This window comes from Pinus tabuliformis, chromosome 5_1 (assembly GCF_031772625.1).
Source record: "Pinus tabuliformis cultivar Carrire ecotype Pingquan chromosome 5_1, CPIR1, whole genome shotgun sequence".
In the NCBI taxonomy this organism is placed as follows: Eukaryota; Viridiplantae; Streptophyta; class Pinopsida; order Pinales; family Pinaceae; genus Pinus; species Pinus tabuliformis.
This window is the reverse complement of record NC_142305.1, coordinates 709,288,293-709,305,742: the sequence shown is the minus strand read 5'-3', so window position 1 is coordinate 709,305,742 and position 17,450 is coordinate 709,288,293.

Here is a 17,450-nt window from a genome sequence, read left to right as displayed (position 1 = left end):
CTTAGCCCTCTCCAAGTCACAGGATAAGGCCTCCATCTCTGATTGCTACTCCTGGATGATCTCTCTAAGATCTTCATTTATTGGTTTTGTATCTGTCTCATCATAATGGAGGCGAATGAATTCGGTCTCTCGTTCACTTGATGGCTCCCCTGAAGGCCCCTCATCATGCATGGGCTCCTTACCTTTGTCGTCGATGTAGGAAGTAAGGCCCCTTCCACCCCGAGTGGAGATAACACTCACTTTGCCACTACAAACAAATGTCTACTGCCTCTCTGTTAGGCGATGAATACTAGCATAGTAGTAGTCTCATGGCACTCATACTGATGTGAAGGACCACCTATCTCATGCTCTACCTCTGATACTACCTGTGGAGCGCTGAAGAAGTCACGGGAGATGAAGTCCTCCCAATAAATGCCCTGCAATGCCAACTGATGATCCACCAAAATCTGGATAAGAGCAAAGTGATAAACACTGTTGAGCTGCTGCTGAGGGGTCTTATGCTACATGAAATTTTTCATCCTCTCTATGTTCCCACAAATGAAAAGTGGGAGGTTCATCATCCGCACCCTGGTAAAGTGCATGAGCAACCTAATGTGATAGGCATATAGGCGAGGAAACCTCCCCTCACAACTGAAGTACTTCATGATCAATTTCATGAGCGGAGCATACTCATCTTTCAAAAATCTGAATGGGAAGACTCTTGTGAGATGCCTCAAACAACTGGCCTTAATGTAAGGCTCATAATGATGCCTATCCACCTTCTTTTTCTTATGCCACTGTTCTCCAACATTTGGTATGCATGTTGCCACTAAGATGGTTTCGGTTGTCAATGTGAAGGTGACCCCGGCCAAAATAGACTAACCTCCACATAGGTGAAGCACAAACATACGGGCCAACTTATGATGAACTCTGACATTTTCCACCCTTTGAAAAAATTCAAAACATGCTAGGTGCTGGAAACATGACATAGCAAGAGGGAATGCCTACAATTCAGTGAGGGTGTTTGGTTCATCCCTAACATGTTTTCCACTCCTGTGATGTCTCCAGGGAGCCTGTTCTCCTGAAGCTGTATCACTGTGGGTCTCCACCTCATACTCTGATGAACCCTCAGATGCCATGACTACTGTTTATATAATGTATTAACGCTGCCCCTTTGATGATGGTGAAGCTGGGTTTTGTTTGTGATATCTACCACCAAGGGGAACAATGAAACAAAGGGAGTATTAGGAGGGGAGTAATGTAATGGAAATAGGGGTTATAGGGAGAATTTTGTTTAGGGATATGTACAGATTTTGTGTATTTTGATAGGTTAGGGTTTGGGGTTTTAATTAAACAATAGGGGGAAGGGAAAGGGAATATGAGTTTGGTAGTGTTAGGGTAGTGATAATAGAAAAAATGACATAGGGGAATAAGGAAAAGGGGTAGGGTAGGAAAATAAAGCCTTGGCAGTAATAACACTGTTACACAATCCTAGCAAAATGGTTTTTCTTTGGTGTCTTCGTGAGGTTAACTTTATGAAACTTTTTGCATTTAAAAACAGGCACTAAACCACCATATCACTCATAAAAATTGATGAACAAGTGATGTTTCGAGCCTACCTTGCAATTAGAGGGGCCCCACAAAAATTTGAGGGAGTTTAGTGAATTTCTTGGCGCTTTGTCTCTGTGCATCGCACGCAAAGCCCAGTGCACCGCGCTCTGGGTGTGCGCTACACTGGTTAAAAATTTACACTACGGGCGGGCTCTGTGTGCACCGCGCCCCTGCCTATGTGCGCCGTGCCCCTGAAACTTCCTCCAACTTGCTCCAAACCACGCGTTTGCACACCCACGACTTTGCAACGTTTCCTCTATGCCTTTGATTGCACAATGAGTTTGATTTTGGATGAAAACTTGTGTATAAAGACTTGGAGGTCATGATTTAAATTTGCTTTTTCAAAAAACCCACTTTTCTAATGTCATTTTTGGAAGAATTCATGATATCCATTGGATCAAGGTAGACAGACCAACGGTGGGGACCTGGAGTGCATAAAGTCAAGTGTTGAAATGAATTGGATGGTGATTGGTCAGGTTTATTGTGGATCCTACGGTAAGGAAATCTACGGGTATAATCTGATCAAGACGTGTTTTATTAGCTTCCGCTTAAACATTTCATGCTAAAGGAAATGAGCATATGAGAAAAAAGTGATGGAAAAAGACGACAATGAAATGAACCTTATACTGAATCAAGACAACAAACTTCATGCGAGGACTCCTGGCTAACCTGCTAATTGAAAGAAGGTACAAATGGAAGCAAACTAAAACACAAGTAATCTATGCTACACTACTGTAATGGAAATGTAGATGCTTAAGAAAATGAACGATTAAACCATGAATCTACGCTAGCATACATGTACAATAAAGAGGAGCCTTAGCTGCTAGTGTTGGGCCCTAACCCAAGAGCTTCAACCCTCTGAGTTAACTCAGTGATGGCTCAAAACAAAACTCATTCATATTATCAAAACAATGGATTACATCAGAAACTGTCACAAGTCTTGCAGCTCAAAAATAAGGTAGATTTTTACAATCAAAATTCCAAATCCTACTGAGGTCCTAGGCCTCTCTACTTATACGAATGAAGTCTCCAACGACTTCCCTAAAATTAAGGAGGCTCAACTCCCAAACTTGAGATAAACTAGTGCTTTGACTTTCACTTGCTCGGCTACCTTCTAGCCCTCATGATTTGGCTATTTGCACTCCAAGATGATGGAGGAATATTTGAATGGAGGGGTAGTAAATGAGGAGGATTTACCTCCTATAATTCCTCTCCCTTGCCCCATTCGAGTTTTGATCAAGGTCTTTGCCAAAATTCATTTCTTTTATCCTTTAATCCTACGTTAAATGCACATTAGACCACAAAGCAAAATATCCAACTCTAACTCATCTCATAAACAAAATATAATCAAAAGTATGAAATAAGTTGTGAGAATAGTTGGTTTGACAAAGCTAGGAGGTGAAGTAAGGTCCATATAATTACCCAATGATGAGGCTCATCATCAGCCCCCTACTGAAAGTGTTTCTCATCCTCTGAGCAATTTAGTCAATGTCCATGTCCTTCATGGCTCTGGTAGCCTCTCTGACATCCCATGCCTATGTTGTGGTCTCTTCTTCTTGTTCATAGAAGCCTGCTTTCCTTTCTACTTCTTCCCATTGTCTCGTTTCCTCTTCTTCTTTTCTCCCTTCTAGCATCCTTAGGAGTACTGGTGGACTGAGTTTTAGGCCTATCCAATTGAGCTTTAACCTTTGCATTGATTGGTTATACATCAATGTCCTGTTGAGTGCCTGTCTCAACCTTTGAGGGGAGTGATATTCTCTGAGCTTCTAGCTATGTGGCAGTGTGTTCCATCTCCTAAAGTAGGCATGTATACTATGATCTCCTAGCAGCCTAAATATATCCTCAAAATGTGAAATTGCTTGCTCTTGGGTAGCAAGATATCTAGGTGCCAGCTGAGGATCATTTGCACATAGATTATGGGTGTTGATTAGGGCCATGGGATTTGATTGTTCATCTCTAATAAAAAGAGGTTCATTCTACTCTCTGGCCAATATTATTTTCATCTCTGCAGCCCTTGACTCCTCATGGTTCATCCACGATGCCAAAGCCATTAATTTCAGATCTCCTAGCTCAACATTAGGATCCCAAACATTCATGTCTATGAGGGCCATGTTGTGCAAGTAGAACTCAGCCATTTTGGCCCTATCTTCTAGTGTACTTTGATCACAATGATCAATAAACTTCCCGTAGTACTGAAATGGCACGATGCCCCTTTATGCTAGTGTTTTAATATGAAATTATAGCCATTTTTCTCTAAGGTAAAGAGCATAGGGTTTAGCTGGCATCCTACACTAGATGGCCTCTAAGGAGAGGTTGTCCATACATGCTAGTTGGTTTTCCCTTTCCTGCAGTTGTCCTCTCAGCCATGCATTTTCCCTCTCAAGTTGATCTCTAATTATTACTTTTGTGTCCCTTAAGCCACTTAGTTCTTTGTTTTTCTTATCTTCTTCCTCTTGTTGTTCTTTCTCATCTCCATCAGTTTCTTCCTTCATTTCCTCCTCCGTTTTAGCATCATCCTCCTTGTCTTCTCCGTCATCATGTTCCTCTGCAATAATTTCTTCTTCATCCATCTCATCCCCATCTAGCTATGTATCTTCTTCTTTTTGTTTTTTCTCCTCCTCACTGACAGAAGGACTAACATCATAGGTGAAGGTTTTGATGTCATCCTTTGCTGGTAAGTCTCTGAAGACTGACCATGTTACAGTGATCCTAAGGTTTTGGAGGGAATCCTCAATGAGGATCCTAATCAACCCATGGTGAGCCAATTGTTGGGAATTTCGTTCCTTTAATTTGTTGCTAGAGTCTATGAGTGATTGCATCAAGAAATATGGTATGTTGAGTCTTTGATGAACTGGTGTTTCTACCCCGAATCTTAATTCTTCAAGCATCTAAAATGGTAGCCATAAACAACACTATATCTACCCTCACAAGAGATATATTTGATGAGTTGGTAACCTAGCTCACTCCATGGGTATGGCAGAGTGTCCCCCCTTACTCCATTTTTATCCTCTGTAGGTTCTTCACCTTCTAAAAAGAATTTCCCTTTTTCCACCTAACTGTCTACTTTTTCTTCTCTTCTCCATGGAATTCCCAGTGTAAGTGTGGTGACCCTACTGATGAGCTCTAGGGTGAGATCTATAGTGAGCCCTCTAACTATGACAGTGGCATGGATTCTGCTGTGTGGAGTGAGGGAATGGGAAAATTCTTGAGCCACCTCCTCATCATACCCTGCGAATTTTTCGAAAAACCCCATCCATTGGTGTCTTATAAAGATTTCAAGCACATGGGGGTGTTGTTGTATCCTCACAGTGTTTATGGGTTCTCTCCTATTAAACCCTCCTGTCATCTTGCTTGTGAGGCTTGAGGAGGAAATGAGAGGTTTGACACAAGAATTTTAAATTCAGGAGAAATTTTTTTTTCATATGTATGTAATTCACCTCACACAATTGTTACATCCACTAGATTTTAGAGAATTTCTAGTTCATTTGCTTGTAAATGGGGATGGATTTTTAGATCCTACCTCTTTAAAAAGGTGTTAGTGGATAGTTCTCATGATATTCCCTCTTGAACCCCTATCTGCCTATCTTGTAGACTGCCTCTGTGTATCTTGTAGACTACTCCTATAGACTGTTCCTATAGGAATTCCTGTCCATGCTCCTGTAGAATTTCTCTTGCAGAACAATGGATCCTTGCTTCCGGTGGGTGGCCAGAGTTATAAGCGTGACCTGAGTGATGGAGTTTCGAGGAGGTGGAATGCATGAATGCATGCAAATGATGTTTTTTTCCCACTCCTCGTAATCAACTCCCACCTTATAGATTCGTAGTTGACCACTTCTTGTCCTACTCCTCCTCTCTCTTTGAGTTGACTACGGCCACGTGTGAGAGGAGACCTAGTTTTGTATGTGATGACTAAACAAAGGTGGCCAAGTTAACTGGACACGTTTTCAGTTATAAACCAACTACCTCGTAACCTTTACAACTTTTGATCAAATTATGCATATGAGTGAGTGAGCGGGATACTTACTTGTGGTCTCGATGCCATGCTGTAGTTGTCGAAGATCAGAGGTGTTGTGTTGTTTAATTGCTACATGGTCATTCTTCTTCCTCCTCTGCTGTATGTGACTGAAGAATTGATGTTGCTGCTGCTGTGGAGCTCCTGGATCATCCTAGTGAAGACATGTAGCTGATGATTGATATGTTGTGGGATAGGCTACTACAGGACCTAACCAACCTACCATTCACCCTCAGATTGCTTCCTGTAGGTTTTTGGGGGATCCTATAGAAAACACAGTCTTCACCTAAATAAAAGCAATGAAGTGAAAAAACAATGGAATTGATGGAGGGATGCATGCTAAGGAGTGGAGGAGATGAATATATGTGACGTAAGGTTCCCTTTGGATCCTCTCTTTGCTCCTTGATTGTCTTTCTCGCCCACTTTCAAATAACAATTATGTCTTTTTCTCTTTTTTTTGTTTTTTTTTTTTTTTAACACTTAGGCTATCTCAGAGAGGTTTTCACCCTAGATGTTTGCCTTGGGTGCCTCAAGGAAGGTTTTCACCCAGGGATCTTATTATTCTTTTTTCATCATTTTTTTTCATCATTGGGTTGCCTCACGAGGTTTTCAACCCAATGATGGGACTCAGGTGCCTCATGGAGGTTTTCACTTGAATCCTTATTCTTTTTTTTTCTCCTTTTTTTCTTTTTTTAGTGACCTGAAGAGGGAGGAGCTGGAACTTTCTCCACCCTCATCACTATTTTATTGATATTGTCAATTAACTCTTGCTTTGATAAAGGCCTCTTGCACATTTTCAATCGGTATCCATTAACAAGCAATGGAATGGCTTCTTCATCTATAGTTCTGATTTGCACTAAACCATTATCATGGCATCTTTTCACCACATAAGGTTCAAGCCATCTTGTCCTTAGCTTTCCCTTGAAGTCTTTATACATAGAATCATATAACAATGCCCAATCGCCCTCTTGAAATTGCCTCTCCTTAATATGTATATCATGCTAGATCTTCCTCTGAAGTTGTTATGAAACCAGCTCAAGAAAAGATAGAAAAGATAGATCAACGCCTTAGAATTCAGCCTCTTCGAGGGGGAACCCTCCTTTACATTACATAAATGAACAATTCTTTGATGATTCAAATGACAAAACCTCCTTTCTATATATAGGAGTCTAAGGAGTCACAATATAATCCAGCCGACCTAACAATAATAATATAAAGCCACAAAAATAACAATAGAGGGATTCTATGGGGCACATAAATAACAATATGGGGGTAATAGGGGCACAACAATATAAATAAGGGGTATAACTATAATAGTAATGGGGTAATCACTAGTATTATAGGGACCCAACATGCCCCTCTCCTTCAAAAAAGTGTTGTCCTCAACGCTTGAGTAGTTCTGGATACTTCTGCATAAAATTCTCATCCTCCCATGTGGAATCTTCAGCGGATAAGTTCTTCCACTTGATAAGATACTCTGAAATTGATCGATTTCGTAGCTGTCGAGTTCTTGTTTCTGTGACTGCTTCCGGTTCCAATATAATTTTTCCTTCCTCGTCAAGTTCTGGCAATATTGTTTGAATTGGGAGCTTGTCGCCTATAACCTTCTTTAAACATGAAACATGGAAAACTGGGTGCAATCGAGAAGCTGCAGGAAGCTCCAATTTGTATGCCATAGTACCAATCTTTTGCAACACCTTGTACGGACCATAATACTTTGGTGATAATTTATTATCCTTCTTAGCTTGCTTTAGGGACATTTGCTTATATGGTTGTAGCCGTAGGAATACCCAATCACCTACATCAAAACTTCTTTCACTGCGATGTTGATCTGCCTGTTGTTTCATTCTATTTTGTGCCAACACGAGGTTATCCTTTAAGAGTTGGAGGACTTGTTGTTGATGTTCGATGTGATGTTCCACTGCCTGAACCTTAGAATTTTCTCTTAAATATGATGTGATGGATGGTGGTTGATACCCATAAAGTGCCATAAATGGGGTCATTTTTGTTGCTGTATGGAAGGAAGTGTTATACCACCATTCAGCCAGAGGCAACCATTTGACCCATTGTGTCTGTTTATCAGATACAAAGCAACGAAGATATCCTTCCAAACATTTGTTTACTATCTCAGTTTGCCCATCAGATTGAGGATGATAAGATGAGCTATGAGCTAACTGAGTACCAAGACAAGAAAATAATTCTGTCCAAAAATTTCCAGTGAAAATGGGATCTCTGTCACTTACAATAATCTTTGGGTTTCCATGTAGCTTTTGAACTGTTTCCATAAATGCAGTAGAAACTGTACTGGCTTTAAATGGATGTGATAATGCACAAAAGTGTGCATACTTGGTAAGTCTGTCAACTACCACCATGATGACACTCTTTCCCTCAGACTTGGGTAAACCTGTGATAAAATCCATTGAAACCTCCTCCCAACGTTGGCTTGGAATGGATAAAGGTTGTAATAGACCCGGTGTCTTAATTGTTTCAACTTTATTTTGTTGGCAAACCAAACATTCCGCCACAAACTTTTGAATATCTGATTTAAGGCCATCCCAAAAAAATTCCTTCTTAACCCTGTGGTAAGTTTTTAAAAATCCTGAGTGCCCTCCTAAGGGAGAAGTGTGCAATTCCATAAGAATCTTTTGTTTTAGCTGGGAATTCTTACAGAGGTATAAGCGATCTTTGTACCATAACGAATCATTTTGCCAGCTAAATGTATCAGAAGTACTGGAATCTTGTTGTAGCTTTCGAATAAGTGCCCACACTTCTTCGTCATTCTTCCATTCCTCCCTTGCTTCGTTTATCCAATCTGGTTGGATAATAGAAATGGCACACAACAATGCTTCCACATCCTCATCCTTTCTTGAGAGTGCATCTGCCACCACATTTTGCTTCCCTTTTTTGTAGATGATTTCAAAGTCATAACCCAACATCTTTGTGACCCACTTTTGTTGCTCTTCAGAGGATAATCTTTGTTCTAAAAAGTATTTAAGGCTATCATGATCCGTTTTTACCTTGAAGTGTCTTCCCATTAGGTAGGGTCGCCATTTCTTAAGTGCATGGAGTATTGCCAACATTTCCTTCTCATAAATAGCTTTGCTTAAAAACTTTCCCTTGATTGGACGACTTTCAAAAGCAATGGGTCTTTCATCTTGCATTAGAACAGCACCAATTCCATTTCCTGAAGCATCACATTCCACAATAAAGGTTTTTGTGAAGTCCGGTGTAGCTAAGACCGGTGCTTGGCACATTGCCTCTTTAAGATGTTCAAAGGCCTTTGTTGCTTCCGGAGTCCATGAAAATGAATCTTTCTTCAATAATGTTGTTAGAGGTGCTGCTATTCTCCCATAATTCTTAACAAACTTGCGATAATACCCTGTCAACCCAAGAAATCCTCGCAGATGCTTTATGGATGTGGGGATTTTCCATTCCTTAATGGCTTTAATTTTGCTAGGGTCTACCTTAACTCCTTCATGAGATACAATATGACCCAAATATTCCACCTCCTGGACTCCAAAGAAACATTTGGATCTTTTTGCATATAATTGTTTCTCCTCCAATAGTTGTAGCACCCTGTCAACATGTTCAACATGATCCTTCCAAGACTTGCTGTAGATTAGTATATCATCAAAAAATACTAACACAAATTTTCTAAGGAATGGTTTGAAAATTGAATTCATCAAACCTTGAAATGTTGAAGGTGCATTGGTAAGGCCAAAAGGCATGACCAAAAATTCATAATGACCCTCATGAGTTCTAAATGCCGTTTTCGGAATGTCTTCAATCTTCATTCTGATTTGATGATATCCCGAACGAAGATCCAACTTGGTGAAGTAAATTGATCCATGCAATTCATCCAGTAATTCATCAATGACAGGAATGGGGAACTTATCTTTAATAGTGAGCTTGTTGAGCTCCCTATAATCCGGACACATGCGCCATGATCCATCCTTCTTGTGCACCAATACTACTGGAGCTGAGAAAGAACTTTGACTCGGTTGAATTATACCAGCCTCTAGCATTTCTGCAACCATACGTTCAATTTCACTTTTTTGGACATAGGGATATCTGTACGGCCTGATGTTTGGAGGAACACTTCCTGGAATCAGATGAATAGCATGATCATGATCACGCATAGGTGGGAGACCTTTGGGAGTCTCAAATACCTTGGAATGATTGTCCAGGACTTTTTGGAGATCTGGAGAAATAGATGATTCCAATGTGGAAACATCTAGCGAACATAATTGTGCAATTACACCTCTTTGCTCCTTTTTTAGAAGCTTTGTCATGCCATTAGAGCTGATTATCTTTCCTGGTTTCCCTGCAATACCCCTTAATTCAACTTCCTTTCCTTCCATAGAAAATTTGATGAAAAGTTCTTGAAAATTAAAAGCTATTGTACCCAAGGATTGTAGCCATTGGACTCCTAGTACAACATCAGCACCTCCCATTGGAATGGAAAGCATTGGGCTAGTCAATACATATTCTCCCATGGATAGCTTGATATTATGGCACTTTCCAGAGCAATTTATTGTTCCTCCATTTGCAATCATCACTTGACACTCTGGTGCTGGATATAGGAAGCAATTCAATTCTTTTGCTACCCTACAATGAATAAAATTGTGGGTGCTTCCTGAATCAATCAACACTATTACCTTTTTCTTCTTGATTTGTCCTTCTATCTTGATGGTTTGAGGAGTGGTAATTCCCGCCAATGCATTACAAGATATGGTCGGATTTATTTGTTCTTCATCTAGGCTTTGTTCCTGGAATATATCCTCTTCTTTTGACCTTTCTTGCTCCTTTTCTTCTTCCTCTTCACAATCTATGTAGAATAATTTCTTCTCAGCACACTTATGACCTTTTGTGTATTTGCTATCACAATTGTAACAAAGCCCTTTTGCTCTTTTTTCTTCCAATTGTTGTGGTGTCAACCTTGTAGGTTGTGGAAGACTAGGGGCAACAACACTTCCGTCTTTATAGTTGTGAGTGGTATGCTTCCTAGTTGCCATAATTTTGCTTTCCATTTTTCTTGCTAACCTGAATGCCTTCTCTAATGAATCAGGTTCCCAAAGGCGAACATCATGTTGGATATTATCCTTTAACACATCAATCCTATGCTCCTCTGGAATATCTTTTACCCTTATGTTCAATTTTTGGAACTCCTCAATGTGCTCCATTATTGAACCCTTTTGTTTGAGACTTATCAATTGGCTAAAAAAAGTGTTGCTTTTTGTATCCTCATAATGTGCTATCAATTCTTCCGTAAAAATTGCCCAAGTGATAAATTGTTTACGAGAACAAAGCCATTGATACCATACAAACTGATTTGGTTCCAAATATACAGTTGCCATACGTACCTTTTGTGTGTTTTGCACATTATTGAGATCGAAGAATTGCTCCATCTGTAATATCCATGTGGCGGGATCCTTGCCATCAAACTTCCTCATATCGATTTTTGGAATATGGTGATTCTTCGATCCAACATTAGCGTCTATGGAATCATGATTAACATTTATTTTGTTCTCATCATAAGTTTCCTTTACTACCTTTTCACCATTAGTAAGTATTTCTTGTAGAAAATTTATCAAATCTGCCTTCAAATCTGCCATGCCTGTCTTCAAATTTGTGTTCAAATCTATCTTCAAATTTTCCATCTTAGCTTCCATGCCATTCATCTTAGCTTCCACGCCATTTATCTTAGCTTCCATGCCATTTATCTTAGCATCTATTCACTTTTGTAAGCGTGAAATTTGTTGCACTTGTTCTTGTAATTTTGATATATCATGTAGCATTTCTTCCTCTTCTTCATGAGTCATGCTAGAGCTTTCAGGTTCCTTACTAGGTGTTTGCATTTTCTTTCCTCAGGGCATCAGTTACCGATAATAATGCTCTACTATGCCCTTTGAATTCCTTCAAAATAAATTTTCAAACCAAGCTTAAGCAAAAATTTAAAAAAATCTACACACCTTTTTTCACTTTGTAGAGCTCGATATTGCCTCTGATGTATCTCTGTACTTTCCAATCATCTAGTTCTGAATTTGTGACCTGTAGTAGCTCTCTATGTCCTCTTTCCAATGCCACCAGTCTGATCCAAATTGGATTCTCCAAGAAAGAGTTATGCACAATCTCCCAAGATGACCTGATTATAGACCTTTCCAGAAGAGCGAACTTGTATGAAGTGCCACGTGTACAATTTTCGATCTTTGGTTCTGAAAAAGATATAAAAGAAACTACAGTCCGTCCTCTTTCTGTACCTTCTTACGAAATTTCAATCTGATTCCCAGAGAGAAAGTTATGACAATTTTCCCTAGGTCACCTGTTTTGAATGTAATTCAGGAGTCTGCAAAAAGACCAACTTCCTCAGATCATATCTCCGAAAATATCGCGCAAAAGCTCTGAAATTCGGACCCAAGTTTCAGCGCGATTTCTTCTCAAATGGGTTTTTTTTGTGACTTCTGAAACGTCACAGAAAACAAGTTATAGCAAAAATGCCACGATGACCTGTTTGGAGCAGCGAAACCCTAGAATCCAAAGCTCTGATACCAAATGTTATGAAACCAGCTCAAGAAAAGATAGAAAAGATAGATCAACGCCTTAGAATTCAGCCTCTTCGAGGGGGCAACCTCCTTTACATTACATAAATGAACAATTCTTGGATGATTCAAATGACAAAACCTCCTTTCTATATATAGGAGTCTAAGGAGTCACAATATAATCCAGCCGACCTAACAATAATAATATAAAGCCACAAAAATAACAATAGAGGGATTCTATGGGGCACAGAAATAACAATATGGGAGTAATAGGGGCACAAAAATATAAATAAGGGGTATAACTATAATAGTAATGGGGTAATCACTAGTATTATAGGGACCCAACAGAAGCTGAACTATCTCTGTATGTAGGAGGGCTTGCATTCTGAATTCATCCAAGCCGTTCAAATGGAAAAATATTTCTTTATGTGCATGACTGAGATCCAAATCTAGTTGTTCTACCATCCTCAATGTATTATATTTAGACTCAATGGACAACAAAGTCGTTTTCCCATAGACCAGCTCATAGGGTGTAAATCTAGTGGTGGTCTTCCACATTGTATTATAGGCCCAGGTGGCCTCAACTAGTCTCTCTACCCAATCCTTCCTGTTTCTTCTTACTTCCTTGCTTAAGATGCTCTCCAGTGCCCTGTTGGTCACCTCCACTTGCCCATTAGCTTGTGGATGATATGGAGTGGAGGTCCTATGCTTGATTTTGTGATAGTTGAGTAGTTCTTCTATCATGTTGGAGGTAAATTGGTTGCCTCGATCTATGAATAGCTCTCTAGGGTACCCAAATTTGTAGAATACATTATCCCTTAGGAACTCAGCCACCTTCTCTTCTGTTGCTGCCTTAACCACCTTGGTTTCAACCCACTTAGTCAAATAATCAGTGCACACAATAATGTAATATTTTTTCTTTGAAGGAGGGTTGATAGGCCTAATGAATTCCATGCCCCACTTGTCAAATGGCTCGAAAGTCACTTGAGGATGTAGGGGCATTTGATCTCTTGGAGTAGGCTTTCCCATCCTTTGGCACCGATCACACTAACTAATGTACTTCTTCACATCCTAATGAAGAGTGGGCCAATAGTAGCCCACTTGTTACACTTTGAATTTTGTCCTCTTTGCTGCAAAGTGACCTCCACAAGGCCCATCATGATAGATCAGAAGGATGTGAAAAACTTCCTCTTCCCTTACACACCTTCTCAAGATTTGATCTGGGCCAAGTTTGAAAATATTGCCCCCAATCCAAGTGAAGGGGGCACTTTTCCTGACTATCTTGCTCTTTTCTTTGGAGGGCTCGTTTGATGGGAACTATGCTGATACCAAATAGTTTGCTATGTTAGCAAACCATGGGGAGAGAACTGAAATAGTAGACAAATGCTCGTTTAGTAACTAGTCATCCACCATTCCTTCTTCACCTACAGGCAGATTCATCCCAGATAGAAAGTTTGCAACAACATTTTCCTTACTAGGCTTATCCACAATAGTTAGATCAAACTATTGTAATAAAAGCAACCCTGTTATAATTCTAGCATTCACATTTGGTTTGTTCATTAAATATTTGATTGCAGCATGGTCAGTATGAAAAAATGTTTGGTAGCTTGTAATGTAATGCCTAAATTTGTTTAATGAATGCACAAAAGCTAGGAGTTCCTTTTCGGTCACAATATAATTTAGCTTAGCCTTTGACATATTCTTACTGATAAAATAGATAGCATAGGGAAATTTCTCCTCTACCTGACCTAAGGCTGCTCCTATGGCTTTGTGTGAGGAATCAACATGACTATGAAAAGGGAGGGCTTAGTTTGGGCCTCGAGGAATTGGTGCAGTGGTTAGCTTACCATTTAAATTTCTAAGGCCTCTTGACAGCTTTTTGACCATATAAACTCAGAATCTTTGGCCAACAATCCAAATAAAGAAGAGGAAAACTTGCTGAAGTCTTTTATGAACCTTTGGTAGTATCCAACTAACCCCAAGAAACTCCTGACATCCCTCTGCTTTTGAGAAGGTGGGACCCTTTGGATGATTTCTATTTCGTTTGGGTCCACCTGTAGTCCTTGCTGAGATATTGAATGACCTATCATGGTCCCTTCAGTCATTAAGAATTCACATTTTTCTGACTGAGAGACACGTTCATTTCAATGTATTTGTGCAATACTTTGCCTAGGTTAGTCAGGGCTTCTTGAAAATCACAGCCATAAGGTATAAAGTCATCCATATAAATTTCCACCGCATCATGTACTAGTTCAGCAAAAATACTCAAGACTGCTCTATGGTAAGTGGCAGGAGCATTACATAGGCCAAAAGGAAGGACCCTATAGGAAAAATTACCCCAAGGACAGGTGAACAGAGTACACTGAGAGGTGTACTCCTTTCATTTCCTTGTAACTCCAAGCAAAGGCTTCTAGGTTTTCTATCAAAATGTTGCATAAATTTTCCTCTTCAAGAGCAGAAAGAGATGGATTAATTTTCAAAGTTTTCTCCGGGAAAAATTCTATGGTTCTGACACGGAGTGGGTTGGAATTGGCCAATCATAAGTCAATTAGATGATTTTTCTGGGTTTCCCTTACATCTTCTTCTAATGGTAACGAACTAGGAGTTGGACTCTGGAGTAGGTGTTCAATTATGTCATCCTCATCTTGTTGTCCTCCTCCTATGGTTGCTTCCAGAGCATAAAGTTGGGCTGAATAAGCCTCATCTTATTCCTCCATCTCCAACTATAAAGGTAAATCATGCTCTATAGAAGGTTGAGCAGGAGGGTGTAGGACTAACTGCTTGGACATATGCCCATTCTTGATGGTCATATTCCCAGTTCTGCAGCTAATGTAAGCATCAACTATGGCTAACCATGGCCTCCCAACGATGAGAGGGTAACCAGTAAGCTTAGCCTTAGGCTGGAGAACTAGGAAATATGCAGGGTATTCCCAGGAGTCAATGGAGAGCATCACATCCTCCATAATTCCCTCAGGGGTGACTGTCGAACAGTCTGCAAGTTCTGGAATTATTGTGGTCTTCCTCATTGACCCTTGGAGGTTGAGGTTGAGCATTGTGTCCTTGGTCATCACATTAATGGCAGCCCCAAGATCGATCAGAGTGTGTGGGACAATGGTGCCATTGATGTGCACATCTACTACAAGACTTCCAAGGTCAAAATATTTTCGACATATTACCTGCCCTAGCATTAAGTTAGACAGTCTCCCAATGACATTATTGGTAGGGGCATCCCTTTTTCTTCTTCCTGGATGCTTGAAGCATTTCTCCTTAATCAACTTATTGCAAATGGGAATATCTTTTATTTCCTTGAGAAGGGGGATCTTTACACATAGATTTTTCAATTCTCCCAGAAGTTCAGTTTCTTCTGGGGTAGGCTGGAGTGGTTGGGCTAATTTCTCAGGAAATAGTAGATTTACTTTAAGGTTGATTTCCTATATTTCTTCCTCAACCTCCCTATGTGGAGAGGGAGGTTGGTTATTTTGGATAATTCTCCCAGAGCTTAGGTTGATGTCCTGAATTTCTACAACATAAGTTGGGTATGATGTCTCTTCACTGTATACTTGTTGAGCCTGCCTATTTTTCGGGTTCGGATTTAGCTGGGCAGGCATCTGGGGTTGCTTGGGTGGAGTAGAGTGTAGGAGTTGTGGTTGGGTAGGTGGTGGAGGCAATAGAGTTGGATCATTTTTGTATTGGGGCCTCCACCCCGGGAGTGGGGTATTTCACTGAGGTTGTGGCAGAATGTAAGGTTGAAATGACTAACTGGCTAGCTGGGAATGATACTGAGATGCATAGGACCAAGGGGGGGCGTAGACCAGGAAGGATGAGGTTGGGGTCCCCAAGAAGGTATAGTTGTGGTTTCGTTGGGGTTGTAATATGAATGGGATGACCCTTCCATACCCTGCTGGTATGGTCTACGCCGAGGAGGTATCCTTTGGTTGATGTAACAAAGCTCCTCAGTGACCCCTTCAGCTCCTTGATATATAGCTTTGAGTCTGGATAAAGAAGGTCACTTGTCTGTGGAGTGGTTTTCTTCACAGACCGAGAAAATCTCAATGCAGTTCAATGGACATTCATTCCTAGGATGCCTCCTGGTGCATCTAGGACAAAAAGTGGCCAAGTATCTCTCTACTTGCTCTTGCTTCCTTTCGATTTTCATGGTGTCCAATTGCAAGGCAAGGGTTTGCAACATCTCACTTTTGAAATCTTCCATCCTATTTCCAATTTCACCCTTTATGGATGAGTTGGAAGATGATGTATTGGCCAGAGGTTGACTACTCCTACCCTTTTTCCTGGCTGCCCTAGAATGGTTTTTAAAAAGAGTCTTGATATCATCATAGGGTAATTGGTAGAAATCTCCTCCTGCTAACAAGTGTAAGGTATCCAAAAGATCCTTCCTTACTCCTCTGAGCAGGATGAGCTTTAGTGACTTGGGGTCAGGTGTGCACTGGCCCTTTTGTAATTTAGTTGGAATCTTTCTTCCTAGTCTCTTAAGGATTCATCCTGGCCCATGGTCATCCTGAAAATCTCTTCTTTAATATCTTTTAACCTACATTAGTCCCTATATTTGTTGTTAAAAGCCTGTTGCATTTCAGCCCAAGTTGTGATTCTATCTCCAGGTAAACCCATGAACCAGCGTAACGCTGCATCCTTGAGGGTAGATGGAAATAGTTTGAACTTTTGATCATCATCTATATAGTCATAGGTTTGGCGTATAACAACAAACTCAAATAGGAAACTGTCAGGGTACTCTGTGGTCAGGCCATGGAAATGAGGTAGGGAAGAGGGGCTTATATTCTTCATCTTAGTGTCCCCATTGGTTTCCCTGATGGGGAAGGCACCCTCAATTCTCTCTCTCTATTTCCTTTGTCATTTAAGTTTTCAACCATTGGTTTAGTAGGAATGGGTTCTTCTTCTTCTTCTTCCCCTATAGGTTCTTCAAATATGTCAGGTTTCTCAGCTAAAGGTTCCTCCAGTTCACAACCACAGAAGAAGGGAGAAGGTTGGCTATTGGATGCAGTGGGGGTATTTGGCAAGAATTTCCATAAATTGTCCCAACTCCTTCGAGGCATGAATGGAAATGTTTTTGGGTTGGATTTTATAAGATTTTTTTAAGCTGGAAAGTACTTTGCAGAAATGAAATTGATGATTAAATGAAAACTACTGACAGAAAGAAACTACTTGCTGAATTGAAATTCTACTTGCAGAATGGAAAGGAAAGAAGATAATGACAACTAAAGGAAAGGAAGCTACTATATTACTTTTGTAGAAATAAACTAATGGTAGAAAATTGGAGACTAGAAATAGAAGAA